General features: G+C 62.7%; 9 non-coding genes across 9 annotated transcripts; all 9 read right to left on the reverse strand.

Annotated features, from left to right (window-relative positions):
* Positions 1 to 155: 155 nt before the first annotated feature.
* Positions 156 to 274, reverse strand: LOC129458956 (5S ribosomal RNA). The gene has a single exon (XR_008649785.1). It is a non-coding gene; the product is annotated as a 5S ribosomal RNA (ribosomal RNA).
* A 3,173-nt stretch (positions 275 to 3,447) lies between these two features.
* LOC129458983 (5S ribosomal RNA) lies at positions 3,448 to 3,566 on the reverse strand. Its single transcript, XR_008649812.1, has one exon. It is a non-coding gene; the product is annotated as a 5S ribosomal RNA (ribosomal RNA).
* Positions 3,567 to 6,739: 3,173 nt separating this feature from the next.
* Positions 6,740 to 6,858, reverse strand: LOC129458978 (5S ribosomal RNA). The gene has a single exon (XR_008649807.1). It is a non-coding gene; the product is annotated as a 5S ribosomal RNA (ribosomal RNA).
* A 3,167-nt stretch (positions 6,859 to 10,025) lies between these two features.
* LOC129458980 (5S ribosomal RNA) lies at positions 10,026 to 10,144 on the reverse strand. Its single transcript, XR_008649809.1, has one exon. It is a non-coding gene; the product is annotated as a 5S ribosomal RNA (ribosomal RNA).
* A 3,177-nt stretch (positions 10,145 to 13,321) lies between these two features.
* Positions 13,322 to 13,440, reverse strand: LOC129458984 (5S ribosomal RNA). Its single transcript, XR_008649813.1, has one exon. It is a non-coding gene; the product is annotated as a 5S ribosomal RNA (ribosomal RNA).
* Positions 13,441 to 16,611: 3,171 nt separating this feature from the next.
* On the reverse strand, positions 16,612 to 16,730 carry LOC129458985 (5S ribosomal RNA). The gene has a single exon (XR_008649814.1). It is a non-coding gene; the product is annotated as a 5S ribosomal RNA (ribosomal RNA).
* Positions 16,731 to 19,909: 3,179 nt separating this feature from the next.
* LOC129458981 (5S ribosomal RNA) lies at positions 19,910 to 20,028 on the reverse strand. Its single transcript, XR_008649810.1, has one exon. It is a non-coding gene; the product is annotated as a 5S ribosomal RNA (ribosomal RNA).
* Positions 20,029 to 23,201: 3,173 nt separating this feature from the next.
* Positions 23,202 to 23,320, reverse strand: LOC129458957 (5S ribosomal RNA). The gene has a single exon (XR_008649786.1). It is a non-coding gene; the product is annotated as a 5S ribosomal RNA (ribosomal RNA).
* Positions 23,321 to 26,495: 3,175 nt separating this feature from the next.
* Positions 26,496 to 26,614, reverse strand: LOC129458986 (5S ribosomal RNA). The gene has a single exon (XR_008649815.1). It is a non-coding gene; the product is annotated as a 5S ribosomal RNA (ribosomal RNA).
* Positions 26,615 to 26,856: the final 242 nt, after the last annotated feature.

Raw genomic sequence — 26,856 nt, forward strand, 5'->3', positions numbered from 1 at the left:
CAGCTACTCGGGAGGCTGAGGCAGGAGAATGGCGTGAACCCGGGAGGCGGAGCTTGCAGCGAGCCGAGATGGCGCCACTGCACTCCAGCCTGGGCGACAGAGCGAGACTCCCCGTCTGGAAGAAAAGGAAAGAAAAAGCAAAAAGCCAAGGAAAAGGCCTACAGCACCCGGTATTCCCAGGCGGTCTCCCATCCAAGTACTAACCAGGCCCGACCCTGCTTAGCTTCCGAGATCAGACGAGATCGGGCGCGTTCAGGGTGGTATGGCCGTAGACGCCGAGAGAGGCGCCCGGCTGCCCCAAGAGCCCGGCCCAGCCACGCCCGCCGGATGCCAGCCGTCACCGCCAGCCCGGGGCCGCGGGGCTAGGATCGCGGAACCCGAGGGCCGCTCGCTCGCGGCCTACCCCAGGCTCCCGCGCTTCCACCACATCGGGCCCGCTCCGAACAGGGAGTGCTCCGAGGCGTCAGGGCCCAGGGCCCACGATCCTGCGACACGCTCCGGTCCTCCGCCCTGCCGCGGAGGTAGCGTTTTGGATCCCTCGCCGCTCAGGGGCTCCTGCGAGGTCCCCTCTTGCCCCACCCACCCAGAGCCGTCAGGGCTGGCCAAGGTCGAACAGCCGGCCCAGCCGCGCGGGGCCTTTCTCTCACAACGCCCCGACCGCGCTCGCTTGTCCCGACCAAGACCCGGCCGGTGGACAAGAGGGCGTGGGGCGTAGCGGGTCGGTGGGTTGCCCTGCTTTGCCCCGGGCTGGCACTAGAGGCGGCGGCCTGATCCTGGGTGAGAGGGGCTGAGAGAAACCCAGACACACCCCACCACCACCAGGCTCAAATCCACTCGCCCACACACAGACACACACGGGGTCCCTCGCACGCGGGCTCGCGCACCGGCACACACACACACACGCACACACACACACACACACACACACACACAGAGACACAGGCACAGACACACACACAAAGACACAGAGACACCCACACACGCCCGCACACACGCACACACACACACACACACACACACACACACACACGGCTTGAAGGAGAGCATGGACGAGATGGATGGAGAGATAGAAACCGAGGGCATGAGAGAGACAGCCATCGAGAAAGACAGTGGAGGGGGAGTGTAGGGTCCAGCCCCACAGGGTCTCTCCCCGTGTGTGGAGACCAGAGGTTGTAGAAATAAAGACACAAGACAAAGAGATCAAAGAAAAGACAGCTGGCCCCGGGGTTCCACCACTACCAATGCGCGGAGACCGGTAGTGTCCCCGAATGTCTGGCTGCGCTGTTATTTATTGGATCCAAAGAAAAGGAGCGGGGTAAAGAGTGTGAGTCATCTCCAATGATAGGTAAGATCACGTGGGTCACGTGTCCACTGGACGGGGGGGCCCTTCCCTGCCGGGGAACTGAGGCAGAGAGAGAGAGAGAGGAGACAAAGAGAAAGACAGCTTACGCCATGATTTATGCATATTACAGACTTTTAGTAATTTCACTAAGTCTCTACTGCTACGTAGAAGGCAGAGCCAGGTGTAGAGGACGGAACGTGAAGGCGGACTAGGAGCGTGACCACTGAAGCAGAACATCACCGGGAGACGGTTACGCATCTGGATAAGTGACTGCTGTCAGGCCCTGCAGCAGAGGTGGAGGGGCAGAGTCTTCTCTATACTCCCCCGGGGGAAAGGAGACTCCCTTTCCCGGTCTGCTAAGCAGCGCGTGTTGTTCCTTGACACTTTTCGCTACCGGTAGACCACGGTCCGCCTGGCAACGGGCGTCTTCCCAGACGCCGGCGTCACCGCTAGAGCAAGGAGCCCTTCTGGTGGCCCTGTCTGGGCATCACAGAAGGCTCTCACACTTGTCTTCTGGTCACGCCTCACTGTGCCCTCTCAGCTCCTAACTCTGCATGGCCTGGTTTTTCCTAGGTTATGAGTATACAGCGAGGATTATTAGAATATTGGAATAAAGAGTAATTGCTACAAACTAATGATGACTGCTATTCACATCTCCTCGTATCGGAGATCTGTATCTGGTATAACTCTTCTTGTTTTGTATGTTATTACCCTGGAACAGTTCGTGTCGTCGATCTCTTGCCTCGGCGCCTGGGTGGCTTGCCGCCCTCAGGGGAGGCGGTAAGAGACAGACGGAGAGGCTGAGAGAGAGGGACGGAGAAAGAGCGAGAGACAGAGAGGCCGAGGGAAGACGACAGAAGTAGCGCGAGGTCCAGGGGGAAACCTAGAAGATAGAGGCGGAGGGAGCTAGAGAGCGAGAGAGCGCGATAGAGCCTTAGAGGGGAGGCGCCGGGCTCCCGTAGTAGGCGGCGCCCTTTTGAGCAGGCCGGGAGAGGGTGGAGGGGGCTTGGGCTGCGCCAGAACATGGGGGCCAGGAGGTCCATGCGAGAGGACCAACGGAGCGCTGAGACGGGCTGCTTCCTGGATGAACTGCTTGCTTTGCAGGTGGGTTTCGTAGGCTCCTTCCTTTCTTGGCACCTCCCCGTGCTCTCGCTGCCTTGCGGGGGCGCCCCGAGATTTGCAGAGTGCGCCCGCCCGTTTGGCGGGAGCCCTGGCACCGGGCGCGGCCGGAGGCCTGGGGCTCTGGCGTGTCCTCGGGACTGGAGTTGACACGAAGTGGGGGGCATTGGGAATCCGGGTGCACAGGGACGGTTGTCCTGGTGGCTGGCCAAGGAATGTCCTTCCCCCGGAGAAAGCAGCCCATGCGTTCTGGAGCCGAGGTCTCGGCTGGCGTCTGTGGCACCCGCTGCCCCTGGCCGCCCCTTCCCCCGGTTCGGAAGGTTGCGACGACGGCGCTGGCGCTCGATGAGTGAATCGAATCGCCTGGGCGTTCCGGGAGCGGGAAGGCACCGCGAAGGGCAGGGAACCCGCGTCTGCGCCTTTGGGGTCCGGCCCCCTGCCCTCCCAGGCTGGAGCCGGGCTCCTGGCGGGGCGGCGGCGAGGCGCAAGCGGTGGGATGCTGCTGCCCGGCGTGCAGTAGGGGCGGACCCCCTGCGGGAGGTCCCCGGCGGCGGCGGGGGTGTAGGAGGGCGATGAAGGTTGAGCAGAGTCAGGGGAGGTTGGGAAGCATGGCGACTGTAATGGGAAGGGAGGCCACGGGGAAGCCAAACAAGCCTACAGCAGGCCGGGCGGGCACGGTGGCTCCCGCCAGTATTCCCAGCACTCTGGGAGGCCGAGGCGGGTGGATCACGAGGTCAGGAGATGGAGACCATCCCGGCTAACGGGGTGAAACCCCGTCTCTACGGAAACTACCAAAAATGAGCCGGGCGTGGTGGCGGGCGCCTGCAGTCCCAGCTACTCGGGAGGCTGAGGCAGGAGAATGGCGTGAACCCGGGAGGCGGAGCTTGCAGCGAGCCGAGATGGCGCCACTGCACTCCAGCCTGGGCGACAGAGCGAGACTCCCCGTCTGGAAGAAAAGGAAAGAAAAAGCAAAAAGCCAAGGAAAAGGCCTACAGCACCCGGTATTCCCAGGCGGTCTCCCATCCAAGTACTAACCAGGCCCGACCCTGCTTAGCTTCCGAGAGCAGACGAGACCGGGCGCGTTCAGGGTGGTATGGCCGTAGACGCCGAGAGAGGCGCCCGGCTGCCCCAAGAGCCCGGCCCAGCCACGCCCGCCGGATGCCAGCCGTCACCGCCAGCCCGGGGCCGCGGGGCTAGGATCGCGGAACCCGAGGGCCGCTCGCTCGCGGCCTACCCCAGGCTCCCGCGCTTCCACCACATCGGGCCCGCTCCGAACAGGGAGTGCTCCGAGGCGTCAGGGCCCAGGGCCCACGATCCTGCGACACGCTCCGGTCCTCCGCCCTGCCGCGGAGGTAGCGTTTTGGATCCCTCGCCGCTCAGGGGCTCCTGCGAGGTCCCCTCTTGCCCCACCCACCCAGAGCCGTCAGGGCTGGCCAAGGTCGAACAGCCGGCCCAGCCGCGCGGGGCCTTTCTCTCACAACGCCCCGACCGCGCTCGCTTGTCCCGACCAAGACCCGGCCGGTGGACAAGAGGGCGTGGGGCGTAGCGGGTCGGTGGGTTGCCCTGCTTTGCCCCGGGCTGGCACTAGAGGCGGCGGCCTGATCCTGGGTGAGAGGGGCTGAGAGAAACCCAGACACACCCCACCACCACCAGGCTCAAATCCACTCGCCCACACACAGACACACACGGGGGCCCTCGCACGCGGGCTCGCGCACCGGCACACACACACACACACGCACACACACACACACACACACACACACAGAGACACAGGCACAGACACACACACAAAGACACAGAGACACCCACACACGCCCGCACACACACACACACACACACACACACACACACACACACACACGGCTTGAAGGAGAGCATGGACGAGATGGATGGAGAGATAGAAACCGAGGGCATGAGAGAGACAGCCATCGAGAAAGACAGTGGAGGGGGAGTGTAGGGTCCAGCCCCACAGGGTCTCTCCCCGTGTGTGGAGACCAGAGGTTGTAGAAATAAAGACACAAGACAAAGAGATCAAAGAAAAGACAGCTGGCCCCGGGGTTCCACCACTACCAATGCGCGGAGACCGGTAGTGTCCCCGAATGTCTGGCTGCGCTGTTATTTATTGGATCCAAAGAAAAGGAGCGGGGTAAAGAGTGTGAGTCATCTCCAATGATAGGTAAGATCACGTGGGTCACGTGTCCACTGGACGGGGGGGCCCTTCCCTGCCGGGGAACTGAGGCAGAGAGAGAGAGAGAGGAGACAAAGAGAAAGACAGCTTACGCCATGATTTATGCATATTACAGACTTTTAGTAATTTCACTAAGTCTCTACTGCTACGTAGAAGGCAGAGCCAGGTGTAGAGGACGGAACGTGAAGGCGGACTAGGAGCGTGACCACTGAAGCAGAACATCACCGGGAGACGGTTACGCATCTGGATAAGTGACTGCTGTCAGGCCCTGCAGCAGAGGTGGAGGGGCAGAGTCTTCTCTATACTCCCCCGGGGGAAAGGAGACTCCCTTTCCCGGTCTGCTAAGCAGCGCGTGTTGTTCCTTGACACTTTTCGCTACCGGTAGACCACGGTCCGCCTGGCAACGGGCGTCTTCCCAGACGCCGGCGTCACCGCTAGAGCAAGGAGCCCTTCTGGTGGCCCTGTCTGGGCATCACAGAAGGCTCTCACACTTGTCTTCTGGTCACGCCTCACTGTGCCCTCTCAGCTCCTAACTCTGCATGGCCTGGTTTTTCCTAGGTTATGAGTATACAGCGAGGATTATTAGAATATTGGAATAAAGAGTAATTGCTACAAACTAATGATGACTGCTATTCACATCTCCTCGTATCGGAGATCTGTATCTGGTATAACTCTTCTTGTTTTGTATGTTATTACCCTGGAACAGTTCGTGTCGTCGATCTCTTGCCTCGGCGCCTGGGTGGCTTGCCGCCCTCAGGGGAGGCGGTAAGAGACAGACGGAGAGGCTGAGAGAGAGGGACGGAGAAAGAGCGAGAGACAGAGAGGCCGAGGGAAGACGACAGAAGTAGCGCGAGGTCCAGGGGGAAACCTAGAAGATAGAGGCGGAGGGAGCTAGAGAGCGAGAGAGCGCGATAGAGCCTTAGAGGGGAGGCGCCGGGCTCCCGTAGTAGGCGGCGCCCTTTTGAGCAGGCCGGGAGAGGGTGGAGGGGGCTTGGGCTGCGCCAGAACATGGGGGCCAGGAGGTCCATGCGAGAGGACCAACGGAGCGCTGAGACGGGCTGCTTCCTGGATGAACTGCTTGCTTTGCAGGTGGGTTTCGTAGGCTCCTTCCTTTCTTGGCACCTCCCCGTGCTCTCGCTGCCTTGCGGGGGCGCCCCGAGATTTGCAGAGTGCGCCCGCCCGTTTGGCGGGAGCCCTGGCACCGGGCGCGGCCGGAGGCCTGGGGCTCTGGCGTGTCCTCGGGACTGGAGTTGACACGAAGTGGGGGGCATTGGGAATCCGGGTGCACAGGGACGGTTGTCCTGGTGGCTGGCCAAGGAATGTCCTTCCCCCGGAGAAAGCAGCCCATGCGTTCTGGAGCCGAGGTCTCGGCTGGCGTCTGTGGCACCCGCTGCCCCTGGCCGCCCCTTCCCCCGGTTCGGAAGGTTGCGACGACGGCGCTGGCGCTCGATGAGTGAATCGAATCGCCTGGGCGTTCCGGGAGCGGGAAGGCACCGCGAAGGGCAGGGAACCCGCGTCTGCGCCTTTGGGGTCCGGCCCCCTGCCCTCCCAGGCTGGAGCCGGGCTCCTGGCGGGGCGGCGGCGAGGCGCAAGCGGTGGGATGCTGCTGCCCGGCGTGCAGTAGGGGCGGACCCCCTGCGGGAGGTCCCCGGCGGCGGCGGGGGTGTAGGAGGGCGATGAAGGTTGAGCAGAGTCAGGGGAGGTTGGGAAGCATGGCGACTGTAATGGGAAGGGAGGCCACGGGGAAGCCAAACAAGCCTACAGCAGGCCGGGCGGGCACGGTGGCTCCCGCCAGTATTCCCAGCACTCTGGGAGGCCGAGGCGGGTGGATCACGAGGTCAGGAGATGGAGACCATCCCGGCTAACGGGGTGAAACCCCGTCTCTACGGAAACTACCAAAAATGAGCCGGGCGTGGTGGCGGGCGCCTGCAGTCCCAGCTACTCGGGAGGCTGAGGCAGGAGAATGGCGTGAACCCGGGAGGCGGAGCTTGCAGCGAGCCGAGATGGCGCCACTGCACTCCAGCCTGGGCGACAGAGCGAGACTCCCCGTCTGGAAGAAAAGGAAAGAAAAAGCAAAAAGCCAAGGAAAAGGCCTACAGCACCCGGTATTCCCAGGCGGTCTCCCATCCAAGTACTAACCAGGCCCGACCCTGCTTAGCTTCCGAGAGCAGACGAGATCGGGCGCGTTCAGGGTGGTATGGCCGTAGACGCCGAGAGAGGCGCCCGGCTGCCCCAAGAGCCCGGCCCAGCCACGCCCGCCGGATGCCAGCCGTCACCGCCAGCCCGGGGCCGCGGGGCTAGGATCGCGGAACCCGAGGGCCGCTCGCTCGCGGCCTACCCCAGGCTCCCGCGCTTCCACCACATCGGGCCCGCTCCGAACAGGGAGTGCTCCGAGGCGTCAGGGCCCAGGGCCCACGATCCTGCGACACGCTCCGGTCCTCCGCCCTGCCGCGGAGGTAGCGTTTTGGATCCCTCGCCGCTCAGGGGCTCCTGCGAGGTCCCCTCTTGCCCCACCCACCCAGAGCCGTCAGGGCTGGCCAAGGTCGAACAGCCGGCCCAGCCGCGCGGGGCCTTTCTCTCACAACGCCCCGACCGCGCTCGCTTGTCCCGACCAAGACCCGGCCGGTGGACAAGAGGGCGTGGGGCGTAGCGGGTCGGTGGGTTGCCCTGCTTTGCCCCGGGCTGGCACTAGAGGCGGCGGCCTGATCCTGGGTGAGAGGGGCTGAGAGAAACCCAGACACACCCCACCACCACCAGGCTCAAATCCACTCGCCCACACACAGACACACACGGGGGCCCTCGCACGCGGGCTCGCGCACCGGCACACACACACACACACGCACACACACACACACACACACACACACAGAGACACAGGCACAGACACACACACAAAGACACAGAGACACCCACACACGCCCGCACACACGCACACACACACACACACACACACACACACGGCTTGAAGGAGAGCATGGACGAGATGGATGGAGAGATAGAAACCGAGGGCATGAGAGAGACAGCCATCGAGAAAGACAGTGGAGGGGGAGTGTAGGGTCCAGCCCCACAGGGTCTCTCCCCGTGTGTGGAGACCAGAGGTTGTAGAAATAAAGACACAAGACAAAGAGATCAAAGAAAAGACAGCTGGCCCCGGGGTTCCACCACTACCAATGCGCGGAGACCGGTAGTGTCCCCGAATGTCTGGCTGCGCTGTTATTTATTGGATCCAAAGAAAAGGAGCGGGGTAAAGAGTGTGAGTCATCTCCAATGATAGGTAAGATCACGTGGGTCACGTGTCCACTGGACGGGGGGGCCCTTCCCTGCCGGGGAACTGAGGCAGAGAGAGAGAGAGAGGAGACAAAGAGAAAGACAGCTTACGCCATGATTTATGCATATTACAGACTTTTAGTAATTTCACTAAGTCTCTACTGCTACGTAGAAGGCAGAGCCAGGTGTAGAGGACGGAACGTGAAGGCGGACTAGGAGCGTGACCACTGAAGCAGAACATCACCGGGAGACGGTTACGCATCTGGATAAGTGACTGCTGTCAGGCCCTGCAGCAGAGGTGGAGGGGCAGAGTCTTCTCTATACTCCCCCGGGGGAAAGGAGACTCCCTTTCCCGGTCTGCTAAGCAGCGCGTGTTGTTCCTTGACACTTTTCGCTACCGGTAGACCACGGTCCGCCTGGCAACGGGCGTCTTCCCAGACGCCGGCGTCACCGCTAGAGCAAGGAGCCCTTCTGGTGGCCCTGTCTGGGCATCACAGAAGGCTCTCACACTTGTCTTCTGGTCACGCCTCACTGTGCCCTCTCAGCTCCTAACTCTGCATGGCCTGGTTTTTCCTAGGTTATGAGTATACAGCGAGGATTATTAGAATATTGGAATAAAGAGTAATTGCTACAAACTAATGATGACTGCTATTCACATCTCCTCGTATCGGAGATCTGTATCTGGTATAACTCTTCTTGTTTTGTATGTTATTACCCTGGAACAGTTCGTGTCGTCGATCTCTTGCCTCGGCGCCTGGGTGGCTTGCCGCCCTCAGGGGAGGCGGTAAGAGACAGACGGAGAGGCTGAGAGAGAGGGACGGAGAAAGAGCGAGAGACAGAGAGGCCGAGGGAAGACGACAGAAGTAGCGCGAGGTCCAGGGGGAAACCTAGAAGATAGAGGCGGAGGGAGCTAGAGAGCGAGAGAGCGCGATAGAGCCTTAGAGGGGAGGCGCCGGGCTCCCGTAGTAGGCGGCGCCCTTTTGAGCAGGCCGGGAGAGGGTGGAGGGGGCTTGGGCTGCGCCAGAACATGGGGGCCAGGAGGTCCATGCGAGAGGACCAACGGAGCGCTGAGACGGGCTGCTTCCTGGATGAACTGCTTGCTTTGCAGGTGGGTTTCGTAGGCTCCTTCCTTTCTTGGCAGCTCCCCGTGCTCTCGCTGCCTTGCGGGGGCGCCCCGAGATTTGCAGAGTGCGCCCGCCCGTTTGGCGGGAGCCCTGGCACCGGGCGCGGCCGGAGGCCTGGGGCTCTGGCGTGTCCTCGGGACTGGAGTTGACACGAAGTGGGGGGCATTGGGAATCCGGGTGCACAGGGACGGTTGTCCTGGTGGCTGGCCAAGGAATGTCCTTCCCCCGGAGAAAGCAGCCCATGCGTTCTGGAGCCGAGGTCTCGGCTGGCGTCTGTGGCACCCGCTGCCCCTGGCCGCCCCTTCCCCCGGTTCGGAAGGTTGCGACGACGGCGCTGGCGCTCGATGAGTGAATCGAATCGCCTGGGCGTTCCGGGAGCGGGAAGGCACCGCGAAGGGCAGGGAACCCGCGTCTGCGCCTTTGGGGTCCGGCCCCCTGCCCTCCCAGGCTGGAGCCGGGCTCCTGGCGGGGCGGCGGCGAGGCGCAAGCGGTGGGATGCTGCTGCCCGGCGTGCAGTAGGGGCGGACCCCCTGCGGGAGGTCCCCGGCGGCGGCGGGGGTGTAGGAGGGCGATGAAGGTTGAGCAGAGTCAGGGGAGGTTGGGAAGCATGGCGACTGTAATGGGAAGGGAGGCCACGGGGAAGCCAAACAAGCCTACAGCAGGCCGGGCGGGCACGGTGGCTCCCGCCAGTATTCCCAGCACTCTGGGAGGCCGAGGCGGGTGGATCACGAGGTCAGGAGATGGAGACCATCCCGGCTAACGGGGTGAAACCCCGTCTCTACGGAAACTACCAAAAATGAGCCGGGCGTGGTGGCGGGCGCCTGCAGTCCCAGCTACTCGGGAGGCTGAGGCAGGAGAATGGCGTGAACCCGGGAGGCGGAGCTTGCAGCGAGCCGAGATGGCGCCACTGCACTCCAGCCTGGGCGACAGAGCGAGACTCCCCGTCTGGAAGAAAAGGAAAGAAAAAGCAAAAAGCCAAGGAAAAGGCCTACAGCACCCGGTATTCCCAGGCGGTCTCCCATCCAAGTACTAACCAGGCCCGACCCTGCTTAGCTTCCGAGAGCAGACGAGATCGGGCGCGTTCAGGGTGGTATGGCCGTAGACGCCGAGAGAGGCGCCCGGCTGCCCCAAGAGCCCGGCCCAGCCACGCCCGCCGGATGCCAGCCGTCACCGCCAGCCCGGGGCCGCGGGGCTAGGATCGCGGAACCCGAGGGCCGCTCGCTCGCGGCCTACCCCAGGCTCCCGCGCTTCCACCACATCGGGCCCGCTCCGAACAGGGAGTGCTCCGAGGCGTCAGGGCCCAGGGCCCACGATCCTGCGACACGCTCCGGTCCTCCGCCCTGCCGCGGAGGTAGCGTTTTGGATCCCTCGCCGCTCAGGGGCTCCTGCGAGGTCCCCTCTTGCCCCACCCACCCAGAGCCGTCAGGGCTGGCCAAGGTCGAACAGCCGGCCCAGCCGCGCGGGGCCTTTCTCTCACAACGCCCCGACCGCGCTCGCTTGTCCCGACCAAGACCCGGCCGGTGGACAAGAGGGCGTGGGGCGTAGCGGGTCGGTGGGTTGCCCTGCTTTGCCCCGGGCTGGCACTAGAGGCGGCGGCCTGATCCTGGGTGAGAGGGGCTGAGAGAAACCCAGACACACCCCACCACCACCAGGCTCAAATCCACTCGCCCACACACAGACACACACGGGGGCCCTCGCACGCGGGCTCGCGCACCGGCACACACACACACACACACGCACACACACACACACACACACACACAGAGACACAGGCACAGACACACACACAAAGACACAGAGACACCCACACACGCCCGCACACACGCACACACACACACACACACACACACACACACACACACACGGCTTGAAGGAGAGCATGGACGAGATGGATGGAGAGATAGAAACCGAGGGCATGAGAGAGACAGCCATCGAGAAAGACAGTGGAGGGGGAGTGTAGGGTCCAGCCCCACAGGGTCTCTCCCCGTGTGTGGAGACCAGAGGTTGTAGAAATAAAGACACAAGACAAAGAGATCAAAGAAAAGACAGCTGGCCCCGGGGTTCCACCACTACCAATGCGCGGAGACCGGTAGTGTCCCCGAATGTCTGGCTGCGCTGTTATTTATTGGATCCAAAGAAAAGGAGCGGGGTAAAGAGTGTGAGTCATCTCCAATGATAGGTAAGATCACGTGGGTCACGTGTCCACTGGACGGGGGGGCCCTTCCCTGCCGGGGAACTGAGGCAGAGAGAGAGAGAGAGGAGACAAAGAGAAAGACAGCTTACGCCATGATTTATGCATATTACAGACTTTTAGTAATTTCACTAAGTCTCTACTGCTACGTAGAAGGCAGAGCCAGGTGTAGAGGACGGAACGTGAAGGCGGACTAGGAGCGTGACCACTGAAGCAGAACATCACCGGGAGACGGTTACGCATCTGGATAAGTGACTGCTGTCAGGCCCTGCAGCAGAGGTGGAGGGGCAGAGTCTTCTCTATACTCCCCCGGGGGAAAGGAGACTCCCTTTCCCGGTCTGCTAAGCAGCGCGTGTTGTTCCTTGACACTTTTCGCTACCGGTAGACCACGGTCCGCCTGGCAACGGGCGTCTTCCCAGACGCCGGCGTCACCGCTAGAGCAAGGAGCCCTTCTGGTGGCCCTGTCTGGGCATCACAGAAGGCTCTCACACTTGTCTTCTGGTCACGCCTCACTGTGCCCTCTCAGCTCCTAACTCTGCATGGCCTGGTTTTTCCTAGGTTATGAGTATACAGCGAGGATTATTAGAATATTGGAATAAAGAGTAATTGCTACAAACTAATGATGACTGCTATTCACATCTCCTCGTATCGGAGATCTGTATCTGGTATAACTCTTCTTGTTTTGTATGTTATTACCCTGGAACAGTTCGTGTCGTCGATCTCTTGCCTCGGCGCCTGGGTGGCTTGCCGCCCTCAGGGGAGGCGGTAAGAGACAGACGGAGAGGCTGAGAGAGAGGGACGGAGAAAGAGCGAGAGACAGAGAGGCCGAGGGAAGACGACAGAAGTAGCGCGAGGTCCAGGGGGAAACCTAGAAGATAGAGGCGGAGGGAGCTAGAGAGCGAGAGAGCGCGATAGAGCCTTAGAGGGGAGGCGCCGGGCTCCCGTAGTAGGCGGCGCCCTTTTGAGCAGGCCGGGAGAGGGTGGAGGGGGCTTGGGCTGCGCCAGAACATGGGGGCCAGGAGGTCCATGCGAGAGGACCAACGGAGCGCTGAGACGGGCTGCTTCCTGGATGAACTGCTTGCTTTGCAGGTGGGTTTCGTAGGCTCCTTCCTTTCTTGGCACCTCCCCGTGCTCTCGCTGCCTTGCGGGGGCGCCCCGAGATTTGCAGAGTGCGCCCGCCCGTTTGGCGGGAGCCCTGGCACCGGGCGCGGCCGGAGGCCTGGGGCTCTGGCGTGTCCTCGGGACTGGAGTTGACACGAAGTGGGGGGCATTGGGAATCCGGGTGCACAGGGACGGTTGTCCTGGTGGCTGGCCAAGGAATGTCCTTCCCCCGGAGAAAGCAGCCCATGCGTTCTGGAGCCGAGGTCTCGGCTGGCGTCTGTGGCACCCGCTGCCCCTGGCCGCCCCTTCCCCCGGTTCGGAAGGTTGCGACGACGGCGCTGGCGCTCGATGAGTGAATCGAATCGCCTGGGCGTTCCGGGAGCGGGAAGGCACCGCGAAGGGCAGGGAACCCGCGTCTGCGCCTTTGGGGTCCGGCCCCCTGCCCTCCCAGGCTGGAGCCGGGCTCCTGGCGGGGCGGCGGCGAGGCGCAAGCGGTGGGATGCTGCTGCCCGGCGTGCAGTAGGGGCGGACCCCCTGCGGGAGGTCCCCGGCGGCGGCGGGGGTGTAGGAGGGCGATGAAGGTTGAGCAGAGTCAGGGGAGGTTGGGAAGCATGGCGACTGTAATGGGAAGGGAGGCCACGGGGAAGCCAAACAAGCCTACAGCAGGCCGGGCGGGCACGGTGGCTCCCGCCAGTATTCCCAGCACTCTGGGAGGCCGAGGCGGGTGGATCACGAGGTCAGGAGATGGAGACCATCCCGGCTAACGGGGTGAAACCCCGTCTCTACGGAAACTACCAAAAATGAGCCGGGCGTGGTGGCGGGCGCCTGCAGTCCCAGCTACTCGGGAGGCTGAGGCAGGAGAATGGCGTGAACCCGGGAGGCGGAGCTTGCAGCGAGCCGAGATGGCGCCACTGCACTCCAGCCTGGGCGACAGAGCGAGACTCCCCGTCTGGAAGAAAAGGAAAGAAAAAGCAAAAAGCCAAGGAAAAGGCCTACAGCACCCGGTATTCCCAGGCGGTCTCCCATCCAAGTACTAACCAGGCCCGACCCTGCTTAGCTTCCGAGAGCAGACGAGACCGGGCGCGTTCAGGGTGGTATGGCCGTAGACGCCGAGAGAGGCGCCCGGCTGCCCCAAGAGCCCGGCCCAGCCACGCCCGCCGGATGCCAGCCGTCACCGCCAGCCCGGGGCCGCGGGGCTAGGATCGCGGAACCCGAGGGCCGCTCGCTCGCGGCCTACCCCAGGCTCCCGCGCTTCCACCACATCGGGCCCGCTCCGAACAGGGAGTGCTCCGAGGCGTCAGGGCCCAGGGCCCACGATCCTGCGACACGCTCCGGTCCTCCGCCCTGCCGCGGAGGTAGCGTTTTGGATCCCTCGCCGCTCAGGGGCTCCTGCGAGGTCCCCTCTTGCCCCACCCACCCAGAGCCGTCAGGGCTGGCCAAGGTCGAACAGCCGGCCCAGCCGCGCGGGGCCTTTCTCTCACAACGCCCCGACCGCGCTCGCTTGTCCCGACCAAGACCCGGCCGGTGGACAAGAGGGCGTGGGGCGTAGCGGGTCGGTGGGTTGCCCTGCTTTGCCCCGGGCTGGCACTAGAGGCGGCGGCCTGATCCTGGGTGAGAGGGGCTGAGAGAAACCCAGACACACCCCACCACCACCAGGCTCAAATCCACTCGCCCACACACAGACACACACGGGGGCCCTCGCACGCGGGCTCGCGCACCGGCACACACACACACACACGCACACACACACACACACACACACACAGAGACACAGGCACAGACACACACACAAAGACACAGAGACACCCACACACGCCCGCACACACACACACACACACACACACACACACACACACACACACGGCTTGAAGGAGAGCATGGACGAGATGGATGGAGAGATAGAAACCGAGGGCATGAGAGAGACAGCCATCGAGAAAGACAGTGGAGGGGGAGTGTAGGGTCCAGCCCCACAGGGTCTCTCCCCGTGTGTGGAGACCAGAGGTTGTAGAAATAAAGACACAAGACAAAGAGATCAAAGAAAAGACAGCTGGCCCCGGGGTTCCACCACTACCAATGCGCGGAGACCGGTAGTGTCCCCGAATGTCTGGCTGCGCTGTTATTTATTGGATCCAAAGAAAAGGAGCGGGGTAAAGAGTGTGAGTCATCTCCAATGATAGGTAAGATCACGTGGGTCACGTGTCCACTGGACGGGGGGGCCCTTCCCTGCCGGGGAACTGAGGCAGAGAGAGAGAGAGAGGAGACAAAGAGAAAGACAGCTTACGCCATGATTTATGCATATTACAGACTTTTAGTAATTTCACTAAGTCTCTACTGCTACGTAGAAGGCAGAGCCAGGTGTAGAGGACGGAACGTGAAGGCGGACTAGGAGCGTGACCACTGAAGCAGAACATCACCGGGAGACGGTTACGCATCTGGATAAGTGACTGCTGTCAGGCCCTGCAGCAGAGGTGGAGGGGCAGAGTCTTCTCTATACTCCCCCGGGGGAAAGGAGACTCCCTTTCCCGGTCTGCTAAGCAGCGCGTGTTGTTCCTTGACACTTTTCGCTACCGGTAGACCACGGTCCGCCTGGCAACGGGCGTCTTCCCAGACGCCGGCGTCACCGCTAGAGCAAGGAGCCCTTCTGGTGGCCCTGTCTGGGCATCACAGAAGGCTCTCACACTTGTCTTCTGGTCACGCCTCACTGTGCCCTCTCAGCTCCTAACTCTGCATGGCCTGGTTTTTCCTAGGTTATGAGTATACAGCGAGGATTATTAGAATATTGGAATAAAGAGTAATTGCTACAAACTAATGATGACTGCTATTCACATCTCCTCGTATCGGAGATCTGTATCTGGTATAACTCTTCTTGTTTTGTATGTTATTACCCTGGAACAGTTCGTGTCGTCGATCTCTTGCCTCGGCGCCTGGGTGGCTTGCCGCCCTCAGGGGAGGCGGTAAGAGACAGACGGAGAGGCTGAGAGAGAGGGACGGAGAAAGAGCGAGAGACAGAGAGGCCGAGGGAAGACGACAGAAGTAGCGCGAGGTCCAGGGGGAAACCTAGAAGATAGAGGCGGAGGGAGCTAGAGAGCGAGAGAGCGCGATAGAGCCTTAGAGGGGAGGCGCCGGGCTCCCGTAGTAGGCGGCGCCCTTTTGAGCAGGCCGGGAGAGGGTGGAGGGGGCTTGGGCTGCGCCAGAACATGGGGGCCAGGAGGTCCATGCGAGAGGACCAACGGAGCGCTGAGACGGGCTGCTTCCTGGATGAACTGCTTGCTTTGCAGGTGGGTTTCGTAGGCTCCTTCCTTTCTTGGCACCTCCCCGTGCTCTCGCTGCCTTGCGGGGGCGCCCCGAGATTTGCAGAGTGCGCCCGCCCGTTTGGCGGGAGCCCTGGCACCGGGCGCGGCCGGAGGCCTGGGGCTCTGGCGTGTCCTCGGGACTGGAGTTGACACGAAGTGGGGGGCATTGGGAATCCGGGTGCACAGGGACGGTTGTCCTGGTGGCTGGCCAAGGAATGTCCTTCCCCCGGAGAAAGCAGCCCATGCGTTCTGGAGCCGAGGTCTCGGCTGGCGTCTGTGGCACCCGCTGCCCCTGGCCGCCCCTTCCCCCGGTTCGGAAGGTTGCGACGACGGCGCTGGCGCTCGATGAGTGAATCGAATCGCCTGGGCGTTCCGGGAGCGGGAAGGCACCGCGAAGGGCAGGGAACCCGCGTCTGCGCCTTTGGGGTCCGGCCCCCTGCCCTCCCAGGCTGGAGCCGGGCTCCTGGCGGGGCGGCGGCGAGGCGCAAGCGGTGGGATGCTGCTGCCCGGCGTGCAGTAGGGGCGGACCCCCTGCGGGAGGTCCCCGGCGGCGGCGGGGGTGTAGGAGGGCGATGAAGGTTGAGCAGAGTCAGGGGAGGTTGGGAAGCATGGCGACTGTAATGGGAAGGGAGGCCACGGGGAAGCCAAACAAGCCTACAGCAGGCCGGGCGGGCACGGTGGCTCCCGCCAGTATTCCCAGCACTCTGGGAGGCCGAGGCGGGTGGATCACGAGGTCAGGAGATGGAGACCATCCCGGCTAACGGGGTGAAACCCCGTCTCTACGGAAACTACCAAAAATGAGCCGGGCGTGGTGGCGGGCGCCTGCAGTCCCAGCTACTCGGGAGGCTGAGGCAGGAGAATGGCGTGAACCCGGGAGGCGGAGCTTGCAGCGAGCCGAGATGGCGCCACTGCACTCCAGCCTGGGCGACAGAGCGAGACTCCCCGTCTGGAAGAAAAGGAAAGAAAAAGCAAAAAGCCAAGGAAAAGGCCTACAGCACCCGGTATTCCCAGGCGGTCTCCCATCCAAGTACTAACCAGGCCCGACCCTGCTTAGCTTCCGAGAGCAGACGAGACCGGGCGCGTTCAGGGTGGTATGGCCGTAGACGCCGAGAGAGGCGCCCGGCTGCCCCAAGAGCCCGGCCCAGCCACGCCCGCCGGATGCCAGCCGTCACCGCCAGCCCGGGGCCGCGGGGCTAGGATCGCGGAACCCGAGGGCCGCTCGCTCGCGGCCTACCCCAGGCTCCCGCGCTTCCACCACATCGGGCCCGCTCCGAACAGGGAGTGCTCCGAGGCGTCAGGGCCCAGGGCCCACGATCCTGCGACACGCTCCGGTCCTCCGCCCTGCCGCGGAGGTAGCGTTTTGGATCCCTCGCCGCTCAGGGGCTCCTGCGAGGTCCCCTCTTGCCCCACCCACCCAGAGCCGTCAGGGCTGGCCAAGGTCGAACAGCCGGCCCAGCCGCGCGGGGCCTTTCTCTCACAACGCCCCGACCGCGCTCGCTTGTCCCGACCAAGACCCGGCCGGTGGACAAGAGGGCGTGGGGCGTAGCGGGTCGGTGGGTTGCCCTGCTTTGCCCCGGGCTGGCACTAGAGGCGGCGGCCTGATCCTGGGTGAGAGGGGCTGAGAGAAACCCAGACACACCCCACCACCACCAGGCTCAAATCCACTCGCCCACACACAGACACACACGGGGGCCCTCGCACGCGGGCTCGCGCACCGGCACACACACACACACACGCACACACACACACACACACACACACACAGAGACACAGGCACAGACACACACACAAAGACACAGAGACACCCACACACGCCCGCACACACGCACACACACACACACACACACACACACACACACACACACACGGCTTGAAGGAGAGCATGGACGAGATGGATGGAGAGATAGAAACCGAGGGCATGAGAGAGACAGCCATCGAGAAAGACAGTGGAGGGGGAGTGTAGGGTCCAGCCCCACAGGGTCTCTCCCCGTGTGTGGAGACCAGAGGTTGTAGAAATAAAGACACAAGACAAAGAGATCAAAGAAAAGACAGCTGGCCCCGGGGTTCCACCACTACCAATGCGCGGAGACCGGTAGTGTCCCCGAATGTCTGGCTGCGCTGTTATTTATTGGATCCAAAGAAAAGGAGCGGGGTAAAGAGTGTGAGTCATCTCCAATGATAGGTAAGATCACGTGGGTCACGTGTCCACTGGACGGGGGGGCCCTTCCCTGCCGGGGAACTGAGGCAGAGAGAGAGAGAGAGGAGACAAAGAGAAAGACAGCTTACGCCATGATTTATGCATATTACAGACTTTTAGTAATTTCACTAAGTCTCTACTGCTACGTAGAAGGCAGAGCCAGGTGTAGAGGACGGAACGTGAAGGCGGACTAGGAGCGTGACCACTGAAGCAGAACATCACCGGGAGACGGTTACGCATCTGGATAAGTGACTGCTGTCAGGCCCTGCAGCAGAGGTGGAGGGGCAGAGTCTTCTCTATACTCCCCCGGGGGAAAGGAGACTCCCTTTCCCGGTCTGCTAAGCAGCGCGTGTTGTTCCTTGACACTTTTCGCTACCGGTAGACCACGGTCCGCCTGGCAACGGGCGTCTTCCCAGACGCCGGCGTCACCGCTAGAGCAAGGAGCCCTTCTGGTGGCCCTGTCTGGGCATCACAGAAGGCTCTCACACTTGTCTTCTGGTCACGCCTCACTGTGCCCTCTCAGCTCCTAACTCTGCATGGCCTGGTTTTTCCTAGGTTATGAGTATACAGCGAGGATTATTAGAATATTGGAATAAAGAGTAATTGCTACAAACTAATGATGACTGCTATTCACATCTCCTCGTATCGGAGATCTGTATCTGGTATAACTCTTCTTGTTTTGTATGTTATTACCCTGGAACAGTTCGTGTCGTCGATCTCTTGCCTCGGCGCCTGGGTGGCTTGCCGCCCTCAGGGGAGGCGGTAAGAGACAGACGGAGAGGCTGAGAGAGAGGGACGGAGAAAGAGCGAGAGACAGAGAGGCCGAGGGAAGACGACAGAAGTAGCGCGAGGTCCAGGGGGAAACCTAGAAGATAGAGGCGGAGGGAGCTAGAGAGCGAGAGAGCGCGATAGAGCCTTAGAGGGGAGGCGCCGGGCTCCCGTAGTAGGCGGCGCCCTTTTGAGCAGGCCGGGAGAGGGTGGAGGGGGCTTGGGCTGCGCCAGAACATGGGGGCCAGGAGGTCCATGCGAGAGGACCAACGGAGCGCTGAGACGGGCTGCTTCCTGGATGAACTGCTTGCTTTGCAGGTGGGTTTCGTAGGCTCCTTCCTTTCTTGGCACCTCCCCGTGCTCTCGCTGCCTTGCGGGGGCGCCCCGAGATTTGCAGAGTGCGCCCGCCCGTTTGGCGGGAGCCCTGGCACCGGGCGCGGCCGGAGGCCTGGGGCTCTGGCGTGTCCTCGGGACTGGAGTTGACACGAAGTGGGGGGCATTGGGAATCCGGGTGCACAGGGACGGTTGTCCTGGTGGCTGGCCAAGGAATGTCCTTCCCCCGGAGAAAGCAGCCCATGCGTTCTGGAGCCGAGGTCTCGGCTGGCGTCTGTGGCACCCGCTGCCCCTGGCCGCCCCTTCCCCCGGTTCGGAAGGTTGCGACGACGGCGCTGGCGCTCGATGAGTGAATCGAATCGCCTGGGCGTTCCGGGAGCGGGAAGGCACCGCGAAGGGCAGGGAACCCGCGTCTGCGCCTTTGGGGTCCGGCCCCCTGCCCTCCCAGGCTGGAGCCGGGCTCCTGGCGGGGCGGCGGCGAGGCGCAAGCGGTGGGATGCTGCTGCCCGGCGTGCAGTAGGGGCGGACCCCCTGCGGGAGGTCCCCGGCGGCGGCGGGGGTGTAGGAGGGCGATGAAGGTTGAGCAGAGTCAGGGGAGGTTGGGAAGCATGGCGACTGTAATGGGAAGGGAGGCCACGGGGAAGCCAAACAAGCCTACAGCAGGCCGGGCGGGCACGGTGGCTCCCGCCAGTATTCCCAGCACTCTGGGAGGCCGAGGCGGGTGGATCACGAGGTCAGGAGATGGAGACCATCCCGGCTAACGGGGTGAAACCCCGTCTCTACGGAAACTACCAAAAATGAGCCGGGCGTGGTGGCGGGCGCCTGCAGTCCCAGCTACTCGGGAGGCTGAGGCAGGAGAATGGCGTGAACCCGGGAGGCGGAGCTTGCAGCGAGCCGAGATGGCGCCACTGCACTCCAGCCTGGGCGACAGAGCGAGACTCCCCGTCTGGAAGAAAAGGAAAGAAAAAGCAAAAAGCCAAGGAAAAGGCCTACAGCACCCGGTATTCCCAGGCGGTCTCCCATCCAAGTACTAACCAGGCCCGACCCTGCTTAGCTTCCGAGAGCAGACGAGATCGGGCGCGTTCAGGGTGGTATGGCCGTAGACGCCGAGAGAGGCGCCCGGCTGCCCCAAGAGCCCGGCCCAGCCACGCCCGCCGGATGCCAGCCGTCACCGCCAGCCCGGGGCCGCGGGGCTAGGATCGCGGAACCCGAGGGCCGCTCGCTCGCGGCCTACCCCAGGCTCCCGCGCTTCCACCACATCGGGCCCGCTCCGAACAGGGAGTGCTCCGAGGCGTCAGGGCCCAGGGCCCACGATCCTGCGACACGCTCCGGTCCTCCGCCCTGCCGCGGAGGTAGCGTTTTGGATCCCTCGCCGCTCAGGGGCTCCTGCGAGGTCCCCTCTTGCCCCACCCACCCAGAGCCGTCAGGGCTGGCCAAGGTCGAACAGCCGGCCCAGCCGCGCGGGGCCTTTCTCTCACAACGCCCCGACCGCGCTCGCTTGTCCCGACCAAGACCCGGCCGGTGGACAAGAGGGCGTGGGGCGTAGCGGGTCGGTGGGTTGCCCTGCTTTGCCCCGGGCTGGCACTAGAGGCGGCGGCCTGATCCTGGGTGAGAGGGGCTGAGAGAAACCCAGACACACCCCACCACCACCAGGCTCAAATCCACTCGCCCACACACAGACACACACGGGGGCCCTCGCACGCGGGCTCGCGCACCGGCACACACACACACACACACGCACACACACACACACACACACACACAGAGACACAGGCACAGACACACACACAAAGACACAGAGACACCCACACACGCCCGCACACACGCACACACACACACACACACACACACACACACACACGGCTTGAAGGAGAGCATGGACGAGATGGATGGAGAGATAGAAACCGAGGGCATGAGAGAGACAGCCATCGAGAAAGACAGTGGAGGGGGAGTGTAGGGTCCAGCCCCACAGGGTCTCTCCCCGTGTGTGGAGACCAGAGGTTGTAGAAATAAAGACACAAGACAAAGAGATCAAAGAAAAGACAGCTGGCCCCGGGGTTCCACCACTACCAATGCGCGGAGACCGGTAGTGTCCCCGAATGTCTGGCTGCGCTGTTATTTATTGGATCCAAAGAAAAGGAGCGGGGTAAAGAGTGTGAGTCATCTCCAATGATAGGTAAGATCACGTGGGTCACGTGTCCACTGGACGGGGGGGCCCTTCCCTGCCGGGGAACTGAGGCAGAGAGAGAGAGAGAGGAGACAAAGAGAAAGACAGCTTACGCCATGATTTATGCATATTACAGACTTTTAGTAATTTCACTAAGTCTCTACTGCTACGTAGAAGGCAGAGCCAGGTGTAGAGGACGGAACGTGAAGGCGGACTAGGAGCGTGACCACTGAAGCAGAACATCACCGGGAGACGGTTACGCATCTGGATAAGTGACTGCTGTCAGGCCCTGCAGCAGAGGTGGAGGGGCAGAGTCTTCTCTATACTCCCCCGGGGGAAAGGAGACTCCCTTTCCCGGTCTGCTAAGCAGCGCGTGTTGTTCCTTGACACTTTTCGCTACCGGTAGACCACGGTCCGCCTGGCAACGGGCGTCTTCCCAGACGCCGGCGTCACCGCTAGAGCAAGGAGCCCTTCTGGTGGCCCTGTCTGGGCATCACAGAAGGCTCTCACACTTGTCTTCTGGTCACGCCTCACTGTGCCCTCTCAGCTCCTAACTCTGCATGGCCTGGTTTTTCCTAGGTTATGAGTATACAGCGAGGATTATTAGAATATTGGAATAAAGAGTAATTGCTACAAACTAATGATGACTGCTATTCACATCTCCTCGTATCGGAGATCTGTATCTGGTATAACTCTTCTTGTTTTGTATGTTATTACCCTGGAACAGTTCGTGTCGTCGATCTCTTGCCTCGGCGCCTGGGTGGCTTGCCGCCCTCAGGGGAGGCGGTAAGAGACAGACGGAGAGGCTGAGAGAGAGGGACGGAGAAAGAGCGAGAGACAGAGAGGCCGAGGGAAGACGACAGAAGTAGCGCGAGGTCCAGGGGGAAACCTAGAAGATAGAGGCGGAGGGAGCTAGAGAGCGAGAGAGCGCGATAGAGCCTTAGAGGGGAGGCGCCGGGCTCCCGTAGTAGGCGGCGCCCTTTTGAGCAGGCCGGGAGAGGGTGGAGGGGGCTTGGGCTGCGCCAGAACATGGGGGCCAGGAGGTCCATGCGAGAGGACCAACGGAGCGCTGAGACGGGCTGCTTCCTGGATGAACTGCTTGCTTTGCAGGTGGGTTTCGTAGGCTCCTTCCTTTCTTGGCACCTCCCCGTGCTCTCGCTGCCTTGCGGGGGCGCCCCGAGATTTGCAGAGTGCGCCCGCCCGTTTGGCGGGAGCCCTGGCACCGGGCGCGGCCGGAGGCCTGGGGCTCTGGCGTGTCCTCGGGACTGGAGTTGACACGAAGTGGGGGGCATTGGGAATCCGGGTGCACAGGGACGGTTGTCCTGGTGGCTGGCCAAGGAATGTCCTTCCCCCGGAGAAAGCAGCCCATGCGTTCTGGAGCCGAGGTCTCGGCTGGCGTCTGTGGCACCCGCTGCCCCTGGCCGCCCCTTCCCCCGGTTCGGAAGGTTGCGACGACGGCGCTGGCGCTCGATGAGTGAATCGAATCGCCTGGGCGTTCCGGGAGCGGGAAGGCACCGCGAAGGGCAGGGAACCCGCGTCTGCGCCTTTGGGGTCCGGCCCCCTGCCCTCCCAGGCTGGAGCCGGGCTCCTGGCGGGGCGGCGGCGAGGCGCAAGCGGTGGGATGCTGCTGCCCGGCGTGCAGTAGGGGCGGACCCCCTGCGGGAGGTCCCCGGCGGCGGCGGGGGTGTAGGAGGGCGATGAAGGTTGAGCAGAGTCAGGGGAGGTTGGGAAGCATGGCGACTGTAATGGGAAGGGAGGCCACGGGGAAGCCAAACAAGCCTACAGCAGGCCGGGCGGGCACGGTGGCTCCCGCCAGTATTCCCAGCACTCTGGGAGGCCGAGGCGGGTGGATCACGAGGTCAGGAGATGGAGACCATCCCGGCTAACGGGGTGAAACCCCGTCTCTACGGAAACTACCAAAAATGAGCCGGGCGTGGTGGCGGGCGCCTGCAGTCCCAGCTACTCGGGAGGCTGAGGCAGGAGAATGGCGTGAACCCGGGAGGCGGAGCTTGCAGCGAGCCGAGATGGCGCCACTGCACTCCAGCCTGGGCGACAGAGCGAGACTCCCCGTCTGGAAGAAAAGGAAAGAAAAAGCAAAAAGCCAAGGAAAAGGCCTACAGCACCCGGTATTCCCAGGCGGTCTCCCATCCAAGTACTAACCAGGCCCGACCCTGCTTAGCTTCCGAGATCAGACGAGATCGGGCGCGTTCAGGGTGGTATGGCCGTAGACGCCGAGAGAGGCGCCCGGCTGCCCCAAGAGCCCGGCCCAGCCACGCCCGCCGGATGCCAGCCGTCACCGCCAGCCCGGGGCCGCGGGGCTAGGATCGCGGAACCCGAGGGCCGCTCGCTCGCGGCCTACCCCAGGCTCCCGCGCTTCCACCACATCGGGCCCGCTCCGAACAGGGAGTGCTCCGAGGCGTCAGGGCCCAGGGCCCACGATCCTGCGACACGCTCCGGTCCTCCGCCCTGCCGCGGAGGTAGCGTTTTGGATCCCTCGCCGCTCAGGGGCTCCTGCGAGGTCCCCTCTTGCCCCACCCACCCAGAGCCGTCAGGGCTGGCCAAGGTCGAACAGCCGGCCCAGCCGCGCGGGGCCTTTCTCTCACAACGCCCCGACCGCGCTCGCTTGTCCCGACCAAGACCCGGCCGGTGGACAAGAGGGCGTGGGGCGTAGCGGGTCGGTGGGTTGCCCTGCTTTGCCCCGGGCTGGCACTAGAGGCGGCGGCCTGATCCTGGGTGAGAGGGGCTGAGAGAAACCCAGACACACCCCACCACCACCAGGCTCAAATCCACTCGCCCACACACAGACACACACGGGGTCCCTCGCACGCGGGCTCGCGCACCGGCACACACACACACACGCACACACACACACACACACACACACACAGAGACACAGGCACAGACACACACACAAAGACACAGAGACACCCACACACGCCCGCACACACGCACACACACACACACACACACACACACACACACACACACGGCTTGAAGGAGAGCATGGACGAGATGGATGGAGAGATAGAAACCGAGGGCATGAGAGAGACAGCCATCGAGAAAGACAGTGGAGGGGGAGTGTAGGGTCCAGCCCCACAGGGTCTCTCCCCGTGTGTGGAGACCAGAGGTTGTAGAAATAAAGACACAAGACAAAGAGATCAAAGAAAAGACAGCTGGCCCCGGGGTTCCACCACTACCAATGCGCGGAGACCGGTAGTGTCCCCGAATGTCTGGCTGCGCTGTTATTTATTGGATCCAAAGAAAAGGAGCGGGGTAAAGAGTGTGAGTCATCTCCAATGATAGGTAAGATCACGTGGGTCACGTGTCCACTGGACGGGGGGGCCCTTCCCTGCCGGGGAACTGAGGCAGAGAGAGAGAGAGAGGAGACAAAGAGAAAGACAGCTTACGCCATGATTTATGCATATTACAGACTTTTAGTAATTTCACTAAGTCTCTACTGCTACGTAGAAGGCAGAGCCAGGTGTAGAGGACGGAACGTGAAGGCGGACTAGGAGCGTGACCACTGAAGCAGAACATCACCGGGAGACGGTTACGCATCTGGATAAGTGACTGCTGTCAGGCCCTGCAGCAGAGGTGGAGGGGCAGAGTCTTCTCTATACTCCCCCGGGGGAAAGGAGACTCCCTTTCCCGGTCTGCTAAGCAGCGCGTGTTGTTCCTTGACACTTTTCGCTACCGGTAGACCACGGTCCGCCTGGCAACGGGCGTCTTCCCAGACGCCGGCGTCACCGCTAGAGCAAGGAGCCCTTCTGGTGGCCCTGTCTGGGCATCACAGAAGGCTCTCACACTTGTCTTCTGGTCACGCCTCACTGTGCCCTCTCAGCTCCTAACTCTGCATGGCCTGGTTTTTCCTAGGTTATGAGTATACAGCGAGGATTATTAGAATATTGGAATAAAGAGTAATTGCTACAAACTAATGATGACTGCTATTCACATCTCCTCGTATCGGAGATCTGTATCTGGTATAACTCTTCTTGTTTTGTATGTTATTACCCTGGAACAGTTCGTGTCGTCGATCTCTTGCCTCGGCGCCTGGGTGGCTTGCCGCCCTCAGGGGAGGCGGTAAGAGACAGACGGAGAGGCTGAGAGAGAGGGACGGAGAAAGAGCGAGAGACAGAGAGGCCGAGGGAAGACGACAGAAGTAGCGCGAGGTCCAGGGGGAAACCTAGAAGATAGAGGCGGAGGGAGCTAGAGAGCGAGAGAGCGCGATAGAGCCTTAGAGGGGAGGCGCCGGGCTCCCGTAGTAGGCGGCGCCCTTTTGAGCAGGCCGGGAGAGGGTGGAGGGGGCTTGGGCTGCGCCAGAACATGGGGGCCAGGAGGTCCATGCGAGAGGACCAACGGAGCGCTGAGACGGGCTGCTTCCTGGATGAACTGCTTGCTTTGCAGGTGGGTTTCGTAGGCTCCTTCCTTTCTTGGCACCTCCCCGTGCTCTCGCTGCCTTGCGGGGGCGCCCCGAGATTTGCAGAGTGCGCCCGCCCGTTTGGCGGGAGCCCTGGCACCGGGCGCGGCCGGAGGCCTGGGGCTCTGGCGTGTCCTCGGGACTGGAGTTGACACGAAGTGGGGGGCATTGGGAATCCGGGTGCACAGGGACGGTTGTCCTGGTGGCTGGCCAAGGAATGTCCTTCCCCCGGAGAAAGCAGCCCATGCGTTCTGGAGCCGAGGTCTCGGCTGGCGTCTGTGGCACCCGCTGCCCCTGGCCGCCCCTTCCCCCGGTTCGGAAGGTTGCGACGACGGCGCTGGCGCTCGATGAGTGAATCGAATCGCCTGGGCGTTCCGGGAGCGGGAAGGCACCGCGAAGGGCAGGGAACCCGCGTCTGCGCCTTTGGGGTCCGGCCCCCTGCCCTCCCAGGCTGGAGCCGGGCTCCTGGCGGGGCGGCGGCGAGGCGCAAGCGGTGGGATGCTGCTGCCCGGCGTGCAGTAGGGGCGGACCCCCTGCGGGAGGTCCCCGGCGGCGGCGGGGGTGTAGGAGGGCGATGAAGGTTGAGCAGAGTCAGGGGAGGTTGGGAAGCATGGCGACTGTAATGGGAAGGGAGGCCACGGGGAAGCCAAACAAGCCTACAGCAGGCCGGGCGGGCACGGTGGCTCCCGCCAGTATTCCCAGCACTCTGGGAGGCCGAGGCGGGTGGATCACGAGGTCAGGAGATGGAGACCATCCCGGCTAACGGGGTGAAACCCCGTCTCTACGGAAACTACCAAAAATGAGCCGGGCGTGGTGGCGGGCGCCTGCAGTCCCAGCTACTCGGGAGGCTGAGGCAGGAGAATGGCGTGAACCCGGGAGGCGGAGCTTGCAGCGAGCCGAGATGGCGCCACTGCACTCCAGCCTGGGCGACAGAGCGAGACTCCCCGTCTGGAAGAAAAGGAAAGAAAAAGCAAAAAGCCAAGGAAAAGGCCTACAGCACCCGGTATTCCCAGGCGGTCTCCCATCCAAGTACTAACCAGGCCCGACCCTGCTTAGCTTCCGAGAGCAGACGAGACCGGGCGCGTTCAGGGTGGTATGGCCGTAGACGCCGAGAGAGGCGCCCGGCTGCCCCAAGAGCCCGGCCCAGCCACGCCCGCCGGATGCCAGCCGTCACCGCCAGCCCGGGGCCGCGGGGCTAGGATCGCGGAACCCGAGGGCCGCTCGCTCGCGGCCTACCCCAGGCTCCCGCGCTTCCACCACATCGGGCCCGCTCCGAACAGGGAGTGCTCCGAGGCGTCAGGGCCCAGGGCCCACGATCCTGCGACACGCTCCGGTCCTCCGCCCTGCCG

The sequence above is a fragment of the Symphalangus syndactylus genome, chromosome 19, assembly GCF_028878055.3.
Source record: "Symphalangus syndactylus isolate Jambi chromosome 19, NHGRI_mSymSyn1-v2.1_pri, whole genome shotgun sequence".
NCBI classification, from domain to species: domain Eukaryota; kingdom Metazoa; phylum Chordata; class Mammalia; order Primates; family Hylobatidae; genus Symphalangus; species Symphalangus syndactylus.